This window comes from Nipponia nippon, unplaced genomic scaffold (assembly GCF_047370975.1).
Source record: "Nipponia nippon isolate SJK-2023a ecotype South Korea unplaced genomic scaffold, ASM4737097v1 scaffold_11, whole genome shotgun sequence".
In the NCBI taxonomy this organism is placed as follows: Eukaryota; Metazoa; Chordata; class Aves; order Pelecaniformes; family Threskiornithidae; genus Nipponia; species Nipponia nippon.
The window spans coordinates 1,398,083-1,409,052 of record NW_028262302.1 but is presented as its reverse complement, the minus strand read 5'-3'; positions in this window follow the sequence as shown (position 1 = coordinate 1,409,052).

Genomic DNA, 10,970 nt, shown 5'->3' with positions numbered 1-10,970 from the left:
TATCCTTTGTGTTTGGGGTAAAATGTTAGCGCAAATATTACAGGTACCTACCTTTCATTTAAGCAAAACTTTGCTTAAAGAAAAAACCAAAACCACCCCCCCCCAAAAAAAAACCCCAAACAATAAAAAAACCCTCCACTTTAGAGCCTGCTGCGTTTTCGTAGTTCAATGCATACACATGTGGCGTAAAGTATTACCTGGCAGGGGTGTGAAATGATCGGGTTACTTCTGAATGGGTGGGAAGAGGGGCAGGAGTGCGTTTATTTCAACGAATGCCTTACAATCGTGTTCTTTGCTGGCTGCCGGCATCCGCTGCTTACCTTCTGCTGGGACGGCTGTTCCCAGAAATAAACTTTCAAATATAAATAAACTCTCAGAATTCATAGGAAGTAGCATGTCTACGGATTTGCCGGGGCAGAAAATTAAGTGCAGGCATTGCAGTCAGCTGCAGGAGCGAGCGGGCACGGCAGCAGCCGTCGTTTGGGAGGCAGCTGATCGATGCAACTGGCTTTCGGGCTTTTTTTTTTTTTTTTTTTTTTTTTTTTTTAATAGCTGGTGGAATAAAAATGGGCATTGTGAAATATCTGTTCGTACAACTGAAAATAAATATATCTGAGAGCTCCGCGATGCGTTCAGAGAGATGCTGCCCATAGCAAAATAGGAAGCAGGACCGGGTAAGTAATTCGTAATTATTTTTTTCGGAGTTTAATTCAAACAAAGGGCAGAAGCGATGAGAACATCGTCCCCCTCCCTGCCCCCCAACTTTGATCGTCCCAGAAACACGTTTTTATGCTTCCCACACAGGATAAAGGTGGCGATGCTTCCCTCATGACATGGTCTGCTCCTACGGGAGCATCTCAAATGCGAAATTATTCGAGGCAGTTGGTGCAGATGTCAGGAACTTCTGCTGGAGTTTCCCTCTTCTCGGGATCCCGAGAACTTGGCAAGGAGTTACCGATGGCCAGCAGGCTCCCTCCTCAGCTAGGGGTTCACCCGAGGGGGTCGGTCATCTTTCGCCTTCGGTGATCAGTTAAAGAGTGGGCAATGGCCGCTAAGTGCTCGGTCCCTGGGCTCGCTGCTCCCTGAGGTGCTCCCCACAGATGGAGGGGGTATTGGTACTCCCTCCCCCGGTACTGTTCAGAAATGGTTCACGCTTTCTGTTGCAGCCCTCGCTTCACGGTTTTCTCAGAGCTGCAGTAGTTAAGAGAGAAAGAGGCTTGCTTATTTTTATTTATTTTTATTTTTATTTTTATTTTTATTTTTATTTTTATTTTTATTTTTATTTTTATTTTTATTTTTATTTATTTATTTTTAAACAAAAGATTCTGGGAAGCCAAACGGTGTGTCAGAGAAGGCGCCTGCCGTGCGGCCAGCAGCGCCGGCAGCAGGCCTGCCCCCTCATCTTCAGCTGGATGGTGGTGAACCCACGGGCGCCCCGCTCCCTTCCCGATGCCCTTGCTCGGGGAGGGAAGGGGCCAAGAGCTCCCCGTTGCCGGCACCCTGCTGTTCCCCCGCCAGCTGGGCTTCAGGAGGCCGGCAGAAAAGGGGGGCTCAAGCCCAGCCCAGGGGAGCGAACGCGAGTGTTGGCTTGTCCTGGGCTGGTGTGGCATCTTATCCGGTGGCGAGAGCAAGCTATGCGCCGGAGAAACTGCTTTCACACGGGTTAATGTGTTTCGTCACAGAAAAAAATGCCCCGGGAATGTCTTCCTCCGGAGGCTGAGGGAAAGGCAGGAGGAACAGGGAGAGGCATCCCATTTATTCTGGGAAATACGGGAAATGCCTGAACTGAGGGATGCTGGCCATCCTTCCCATACGGCCCCACAGAAACCCCTCTGTCCTTTGTGTGAAGAAAGGCTTTGTGCAAAGATCAAAGAGCAGAGAAGAAGGTACTAATTAAACTTTCAGCCCTACATACCACTTGGTGAGCGCCCCACGCCTTGCGGTTCACTCACTGGGAAAATACAGTCACCCATCCTCACTGCCCTCCTCCTCTCCCTCCTGACATTTTCCTTTTCTGTGATTCCCTTCATCTTCTGGGGTTTTGCGTTACTGTCTTGCCCCTGCATTCCTTTCAGACCTACGATGCTTTTCTATACCCTTTCTTCCCAAAGGCTACTTAATTCGTCCTCCAAACTGTTTTGCATTGACTTTTGCACATCACCTTCAGTTGTATGTTTAAGAGATACCGAGCGGTGCTTGAATTTTTCAGTTTGAAACTGTGCTGTCTGGGGAAGGTCATTAAGATGTTGCCATGAATGCCAGTACGAGACAGGCGAACTGGTGCTGGGCTGGGGGAGCACCCGTGTGTGCCTGGCTCTGGGCAGCCACCTGCAGCAAGGCAGTTTGGTGCCTTCATAGAGACAGGCGATTCGAAGGGGTCTTAGGGGGACATGGCAAACGTTACAGTGCCTGTGTGCACAGCCCTTTTTCTGACACCCTTGGGCTCGATTTGTTCATTCACACCGTCAGCCTTTATGAAACTTGCATTTTTGTTCTGTTCCTGAACTATTGGCTCGTTAGTAAATCAAACAGAAACATACCCGCTTAGGAAAAACACCTAGAATAAATAAAAACATTTAAGCCAGAAGAAGGAAGGAAGTGAATGGTGGAAGCAGTGCCTAAAGCAAAGACTGTGTAACACCAGGCTTCTTGGTACTCTTTGAGCTGGGCGGCTACGGCCTCACCACATTGTGGGGCAGGTGAAATGCTTGTTTATGTATACATACATACATGCACACATACATAAGAGTGTTAAGCAGTACCAGAGAGCAGGCTGGAGCACTGGAGCTCTGCCACTGCTGCTGTCCCGCTGTTGAAATGCTCCTTGGCAGCCCTTAGGCCCCCATCACCCACCAGGCTCCCAGCCAGGGCTCAGCACAGGGGTTGCTCCAGCCAGGGAACTACGTTGCCTCCTTCTTTTGGAGGCCCAGAGCACTCACACGTACGGACAGGCTCCAGACCGCGGCAGCTGGCCAAGGCCCACTGGGGCACCTCAGCAGGGGCTGCAGAGGCAGCAGGCACCTCGCCTGGCATTGCGCGGCCTGGAGTCCTCTCCAGGAAGGCTTTCCTGCACAGGGCTTCTAACCACGGCCAGAAGCAGGGCTGAGCTGTCCTCCAATGCGCTAGCCTAGTAGCTTGAGCGCTGAGAAAGACGGGTAGCTACATGCAGGTCTCTCCTTTTAAGAGTTCAAGCACGACTGCTAGCAAACGGTTCCTGGTGGGCAGCAGACCCTCATCTACCTACAGTTTATACATTTTAGATTAGCAATTTATTTTATACAGTAACTGAAGAGTTCTGTGAGGAGTGACCAGACGTGAATCTGGTCCTCTCCTGTCAGGGCTTTCCCTGTGAAGGGGCAGAGGACCAGCCACCTCTCACCCGTGATCAGTACTGAGCTCGCCTCTGCCCCGTCCTGTTGTGTGCTCCCCGGAGTAACCTGAAGGCTGCTTCTTACAATGATCTCTGAAGAGACTATCTTTTTTAAGATAAAATGTAAAGTATGGTTGTTACTGTGGATTGTCTTACTGTATTAATTTAAATAATTATCTTACATGTTTTACTGACATCAGGGTAAAAATGAAGCTGGGGGACAAAATAACAATGATAATAGCAAACAGATTAAAGGTACTTCGTATATGAATTTTAAAAACAGATATAAAACTAGAATGATTATTTCAGAAGTGGTTAATGACTCTGGATTCATTCTTGGATGCTTAGCTTGGGATATTGTGAAGACCCTGGTTCGCCGAGAGGTGTATTTTTATTAGCATTTTGAAAACATTTTTCTGTGTGCAAACATTGAGGACTTAAATAAAGACAAGGACGGGGCCCCACTTCCGTCTGCTGCCCACTCGCTCTTCTGTTTCACTCCGGACAGCAATGACACTGTGCACAGGAGCAAACTGCCGGTCAGAACATCTTTTTTTTTACCCTGAGAGCTGGGGATGCCGATCTTCGGGATGAAACCCAAGGCATGCTTTCTGGAAACGTGATGACTTCTGACCATCTAAAATCCTGTTTCTTCAGCTAGCACTTCTAGTCTGAAGGCTCACTAGTCTGTTCAGTCAAGAGGCCAGAGGTAGTGCTTCCTATTTCAGGGGCATGCGTTTCTTAGTGAAATATGTAGCTTTGGGTAAGTGAGGTGCATTTTTCTGCTTCATATAAACATTATGTTAACCCTGAATGGGAAGCACCCAGTCAGAGCCTGCCTGTAGTCATATGGCTGTTGTTGAACGTGTGGCTTCTGTTATTCCTGGCTCTGCAGTTGGTGAACATGCTGTTCCTTCCACTTCCTTCGGTAATGGTCATCTGCACATTTCGAGGGTAATCCAGGGCACCGCACACACACACGCCTCTGTAGCCATTCCTATAAAAATGAATTCTTTGTCTTTCCTTCATGCGCACTTACATTTGGACACATTATTTGTAATGCTTCATAAATGGAAACGACATTTTCTGATTAACTTTATAAAGTGAAGGCACAGTGAATTCAGTTTATCCACTTTTACCCCTTGTATTTCGAGCAGAATGGGACAAACTATATCTCTGGGTTAGAATGTGAATTGGTACTTTTTCTCTTGATTGCTGTGATACACGAAGAAAAAAGAAATAAATGAGAAATATTTGTAAAGATGCATGACATGCAAAGACCCCCTGTGACATACATTTATTGTTATTCCAGAAAAGTACATGTTGCCAAAACTAACCAGTGCCTGGCCATTTTGACAAGCAGAAATGTGTCACTGATGGCTTATCCCAAATCAGAATCATGCAAAACCATTTGTAACTCTTTTATATTTCATTGGGATTTTGAATATCATAAGCTAATGAAAGTCTAACCTAGCTATAGTTTACTCATTGAAAGAAAGAACCCATGTTTTTGCTGAGTAATATTTAATCATCTATAAGGCTGGTTGAAGAGAGCCACTTACCAATTTCTAGAAAGAACAGTCATTAAAACACCTCTTATTGGAATCTTTTGTTTAGAATATTTTAGCAGAATTTTAATAACAGCTAAGTAAACAGATTTATGATATCTATTTATGTACCATTATATCTTTATTTAATAATGAGAGTCTGATAACACTCAGAGGTTTCAGAAATAATTGGGTTCCTGTTATGTTCACTGCAATAAGGACTTGCAGAAGAATAATAATTGATCCAGGGAAGCTTATAGTCTCTAGAGATTAAGTGTCTCTTTTTTTAAATCAAGGACACTATTGTCTATCACTTATAGTAACGAAATTTCATTTCAGATTTCACTGCAGCATTTATCATGGACATTTGTGTGGGTTTTTTTAATATTTTATACATATATATGTTTATATTTTGCTGATTTAAAAAAATCTAACCATTTATGTTGTTGAATCACTAGTTTTTACATTTGGAATTTGATTTATACTCCAAAATTCATCTCCTTTGGGGTCTCAGCCAGAACTCACACCAGCTGGTGGTAGACTTGGCCTCTGCCTTTTTTGTAGTTGAATTACTACTCATCTCCAGCAAAAGATGGGGCTGCAAGTATTTTTCTCCCTCTTTATTAGCCCTTCATTTTTTTTTCCCTTCAGTAGTTATTTGAATACATTTTCTTACCATGGGAAATACCTACCACAACATTGATTTACCATAATTCCAAGCTATGCACTGATAAAAACACAACCACTTCAGTAACTGCATCTCAGATATGGAAAGGGTGGACAAGGGGCAGAGCTGAAAGTAAATTGCTTACATTTTTCCTCCTGCGAAGGTAATGGCGAGCACCAGCATTCATTCTTCCTGCAGAGGGAAGGAGCTGCGGACGGTTTGTGGCATCAGGGAACGATGCCTGAGGATGTCTGGTTTTCCCTGGTGTCTAGTTTTGTGTAAGTGTGAAGGGGTGCTTGGTAAGACTGCTTAACTCTGCTTGAATCAGCCAAAAGCAAGACTTTTCCATGTGCACATCCTTTGCAACAAAGAGGATCATTTAAAATTAGAATTATTCAGAAACCCATCCCTAGCTGGGTTCATCACTCAGCTCTGCTTGGGCAGATGACTGGAGGGCAGCCATGGATAAGAGGGCAAATGCAAGGAAGCCACCTGGACATGGATGTGTAAAATGATGGTTTCCTTGAAGTATAATGGTCTTAGTCTGCATAGCTGTGTATAGCCACAGACCGCTTCTGTTGGGGAAATAAGTGGTTACCTTTGGCAGTGAAACCCTGCTTTTCAGAGGAATGTTTAATACTAAGGGTAGCTGTGTTTTTAAGGTCCTCTAAGGATGTACTGCAGGCTTTTCATATGTTATGCTCTGTGATCAGTCTTTCTTGCGGCACAGTAACAGCATGTTGGTTTTGCCTTCTGTGAGGCTGCTCTTTGTCCGAGCCATTTCAGTGTATGCATTGGTATGAGGGGAGACAAGCCCCGTTTCTTTTGAAAGAACAGAAGTTCGAGAGGAGAAAGCAAACAGTATATTGGCCTCTAGCTCTACCAGTCAATTCAGAGAGATCATTTACTATAAGAAGAGTATTCTGCACAGTGTTGGAGCGAAGAATTAATTTCTTTAAAGCTTGTTCGAGTGAATGGTAGTTTTGAGCCACCAGAGATTTCTGGATTAGTTCCTTCTGGTTTTATTGATTCTATTTCCTTCTTTTAACACTGTATTCTGTCTCGGTAAATGGGTCTTAAAAACTTATTCAGATCATGAAATCAAAAGAGAGGAAATATTTTCCCGTCCAAAAGAGCAGAGACTAAAAGACAGAAAAAACAATGCTTCTTTTATTTTAAAAAGTCATGCTGAATGATGAATACAGATTTTTCACTTTGATGCAAACTTCTTTTTTTCCTGTCAGCTATCGATAGTTTGAAAGAGATATAAAATATTTTGAAATAAGGAACAGTGCAGAAATTAGTGGCCGTGCATTTTTTTCCCACGGAGAGAATTTTCAAAAACAGATGTTGCTGTAGCCCTTTGCAATAGAAATTTAAGACACTTTATTCACATATAGATGGCGTACTTTTGTAGGACTAGGATCTCTCTGAACTGCTAAGTTCAGAAGTCTTTGGAAAAATATTAAGAGTAACATGGATTAGGATAGAATTGTTGGAACTGTTTAAGATGACAAAGTTTACCTTGATGTCTCCCAGACTCACACCCTGTAAAGGATTTAAAGGCCTTAAATTCGTACGCTTTGTTCTCAGATTTTTGTTTTAATTCCTTCTGGTTTTACTGATATTTATTTCCCTTCTTTGACACTGTTGTCTATGTTGGCTCTTGAAATCTTACTCAGATCATGATATCAAAAGAGAGGAAGTATTTTCTTGTCTCTTCCAACTTGGCAGGGGGACCGATTAATTCTTAAAATGTGAGTGTGGGATGGGATTTCAAGTTCTTATTTTCTTACCTGAAGTATTATCAGCATTCACTATCCCCAAATTGCACATTTATTTGTATATATCAAGACTTTTGCTACTGTGATGTATGTAATTTCTTTTTGTAGTAACACCTATGACACAAATTGATTATTGTTCGAAGAGTAAATAACAGATTTTTGATTCACATCTGAACCAAAAAATTGAAGTATTTTATTTCAATTTGATCCCAAATTAATTCTTTTAGTTTATTCTTTTTTTTCACATCAAAGTTTTAATTAAAAAATAAATGGAATTTTGAATTGAAAATGTGGCTGGCTTTATTTTTAAAGCATCAATAAAACCTCTGCTTTTCTGAAATGAAACATCTGATTTTGACATATTCTAATATTACTATTAATTGAAGATAGAAAATCTGAATCTTTTCACCAGTTTTAATCTTAATTTGTAGAACATCTCCCTGAAGTTCTGTTTTCTGAATAATTCACTATTTATAAAAAATGAAGTTCCTCAGCTGGTTTTGCAGTTTTATGCATTTGCTTATGTCTACGAAGTAAGTTCAGCAAGAAATGTTTACAAATACCAGTTGATACAGTAGGTGATTCCAATGCACAAAGTAAAACAGGCATGCTGAGTTTTTAAACTCGGTGTGTGTGAAGTATCTGTCAAGACAGTATCTGACAGTGTCTGTCAAGGTGGAAAAATTAAATCATTAAGGAAAATTTTGTTTTTCAAAACTGTGGAGAAGTAATTAACAGAACCATAAAAATTATCAAAAGCTTTATTTATGTCTTAAGGGTCTTACAGCTATGAAGGTAAAGGGAGAAAAAATATGTGATAGACAGGAAAATAACAGATGAAATATGAAAGACATAGGGATAAATCAATAAAGGGAAAGGGCCAGTCACTGAGGAAGCCTTGAGGTTCCCTGGTGAGTGCCCCTTCACTTTTGCTTTCCAAGCAAGCTCAGTCCCCATGCAGGGAATGGACATCTGCTGGGGTAGCTGTGCATCCCCCAGAGGGTTGCCCAGCCCCAGACACCCGACAGCTCAGGCTGCTGGGGGGGACAGGGACTTTTGGGAGTGTGCTTGATCTGTCGGGGAGGCAATCGTTACACCTATGTTGGAGAAACCACTTTGCTTCCCCACTGGAAAGTGTGCCTGGAAAGATAAATTTTTGGTTGGCCATGTTTGAAAAGGTGAATAGAGAACATCATTTTTTAGGCAGGTATTAGGATAACAGTTCCCTGATATCTTGGTTACTTAACGAGGCCAGACCTGAAGCCAAGGGGACCTCTGAATAAGGTTGGATCCTTACTTAGCAGGCAAATCAGCTATCAGTATAAACAGGTTAATCTGTAGTCAACACTTGTGGGACTCAAGTGTCCACAAAGCCAAGTACTTTCTGTTTTTCAGCTGCCAGTGGCAGGCGTGGCAGTCTCACATTTTTTTCCATGGAGTTGGCTCTCCAAGATATCTGCTTTTATTAGCAGCAGCTGATCTCCCCGTAATGAGGTGGCCACATTACAGCTTTGTCAAATTTCTTCCCAAGAAGGGTACTTCATGTTCAGATTTTCTGTTTGTGTCACACAATATCACACAAATAACTGCTACATGCCTCCGAAGTTGATTTATTGCAAGTGCTTCTTGCTGAGAAAGATTATTTTTATTTTTTGAGAATATGCATCTTTTCAACTTTTACAGGGGAAGATGACCATTTTCTCTGGACTTCTTTTTTTTTTATTTGTACTGTAGCCATTTAATTAACATTAATTTGTTAAATTTGAATTAAGAATGTCTTCCAGGAAATGATGCTAAAGGAATGCTTACATGTACTTTTTTAATGTTTCTGATCCAAATGCCGACAACTTCTTAAAAGAACATTAGTAGGAGGTCCATTCTTCAGTTTTATAAATATTTTTTCGCCTCACTAAGGCCCACAAGACCTGGGATAAGGCCAATGTAGACCAAAAACAAGTTGGCTGATACATGTGCAGAACTTAAGGCCAATATAAATGCTTCTACGAAATGTATGTGTATGAAAAATCTAGGGAAAACAGTTTGAAGAAGACCACCAACAAATAGATCACACATGAATATTTCTTTCATGTGCGTAAAAGAGAATCATTGCAGGGATGCTTAGACAATTTTATTTGTAGATTGTCATTTTCTATGTAGCAGAAGAGAAACAGGTGTTTTACTGCCATGTCCAATCTGACAGATGTAAAAAATAAACTATTATGACACATGGAGAGAAATGTATTAATTTTTTTAAAGAGGTTTTCTTAAGTGAAACAGTTGTTAGAATGCAAGAAATATATATCTAAATTTATGATGTTACTTTGTAGTACATCTCTGAAGAAACATTTAATCATTTAGCAAATGCTATAAACATTTGCTAAGCTAAACTGATTAAATATGTGTAAGCTGCCACTATGAATGCTGTACTTCATCAGAAGATTTTAATAATGTATCAGGTGCTTGAAAGATATCCCAGATATAAGAAAGAACCCACTTCCATCTGGTAGGTAGAAAATGAAAGTCATGTTAGTAAAAGACCCTGGGGCTGTAACCCATAGACATGTTCACATGAGTCGTTCTGAAGTCTGTGACGGTAAGCACTGTTCTGCCTTAGCAAGAGTTGCAGATTTGCACTGTTTATCAGGATTAATTCTGTACTCCAGCTTTCAAAGGGAAATGTTACACTAATGCCAGCATTTATTGGTATCCAGCAAAATTTAGAGACAATGACTCCTTGCTCTTTCGAAATCAAACACTCTCTGAAGCAATTCTTTCCCCAGAAAGGGATTTGATCTCATTGTCGCATCTGGCATATGCAAAGCCACATCTAACCGTTTTTTTCCCTTGCTTCCAGGAGAAAAATAGCGCAAATGCAAAAAACTCAAACAAACAACCTCCCCTCACAACCCTGGGTACAAAAAATATATTGTGCTGCAGCTGTCCCTCCCTTGCCGAGTTTCCCTGTTCTGTCCTTTGTTGTTGGAGATAATGCTTTCTTTTAATTTTGAAGAATTATTAGATACCTATTTTAAGTATTTTTTTCATAATGACCAACTATTAGTTTATTTAAAATTCTCTATTCAATTTTAAGTTTTTAATTTGTAATCTTGCAATTCAACTGCTATAAGAAATTGAAAATCCAAATTGGGATAATTTCATGGGGACATATGTAATAGGGAGTTAGCTAAGTTAATTTTCTCATTAGGAAACGCAGTGATAAGACATAACTTTGCAGGTTTTTGAAGAAAATAGAATATATATAGTGTATTTCATAGTATATAAGTTTCATATAAGTTTTGCCACATACTTCAAATACAATGATGTCTTGTACAGACACAAGATGACCCCCTAATGTTGTCGAGCCATGCTAGATGTGATACACATGGATGCCATTGACTGGTAGAAACTGTAATGATTAAAATGGGAGCGTTGGCTATTATTCTCTGGGCAATATTCATTACCACCTTATTTTGGATTGCAAGCTTATCTGATAATTTTGAAGTTAATCACGTTTGGGTTTCTCTGCAGGTAATACAGAAGGCAAAGGAGTAGCCTCATTCAGGTGTGCTTCACTGAAAACAGAGGGAACCAAGGGAGTCAAG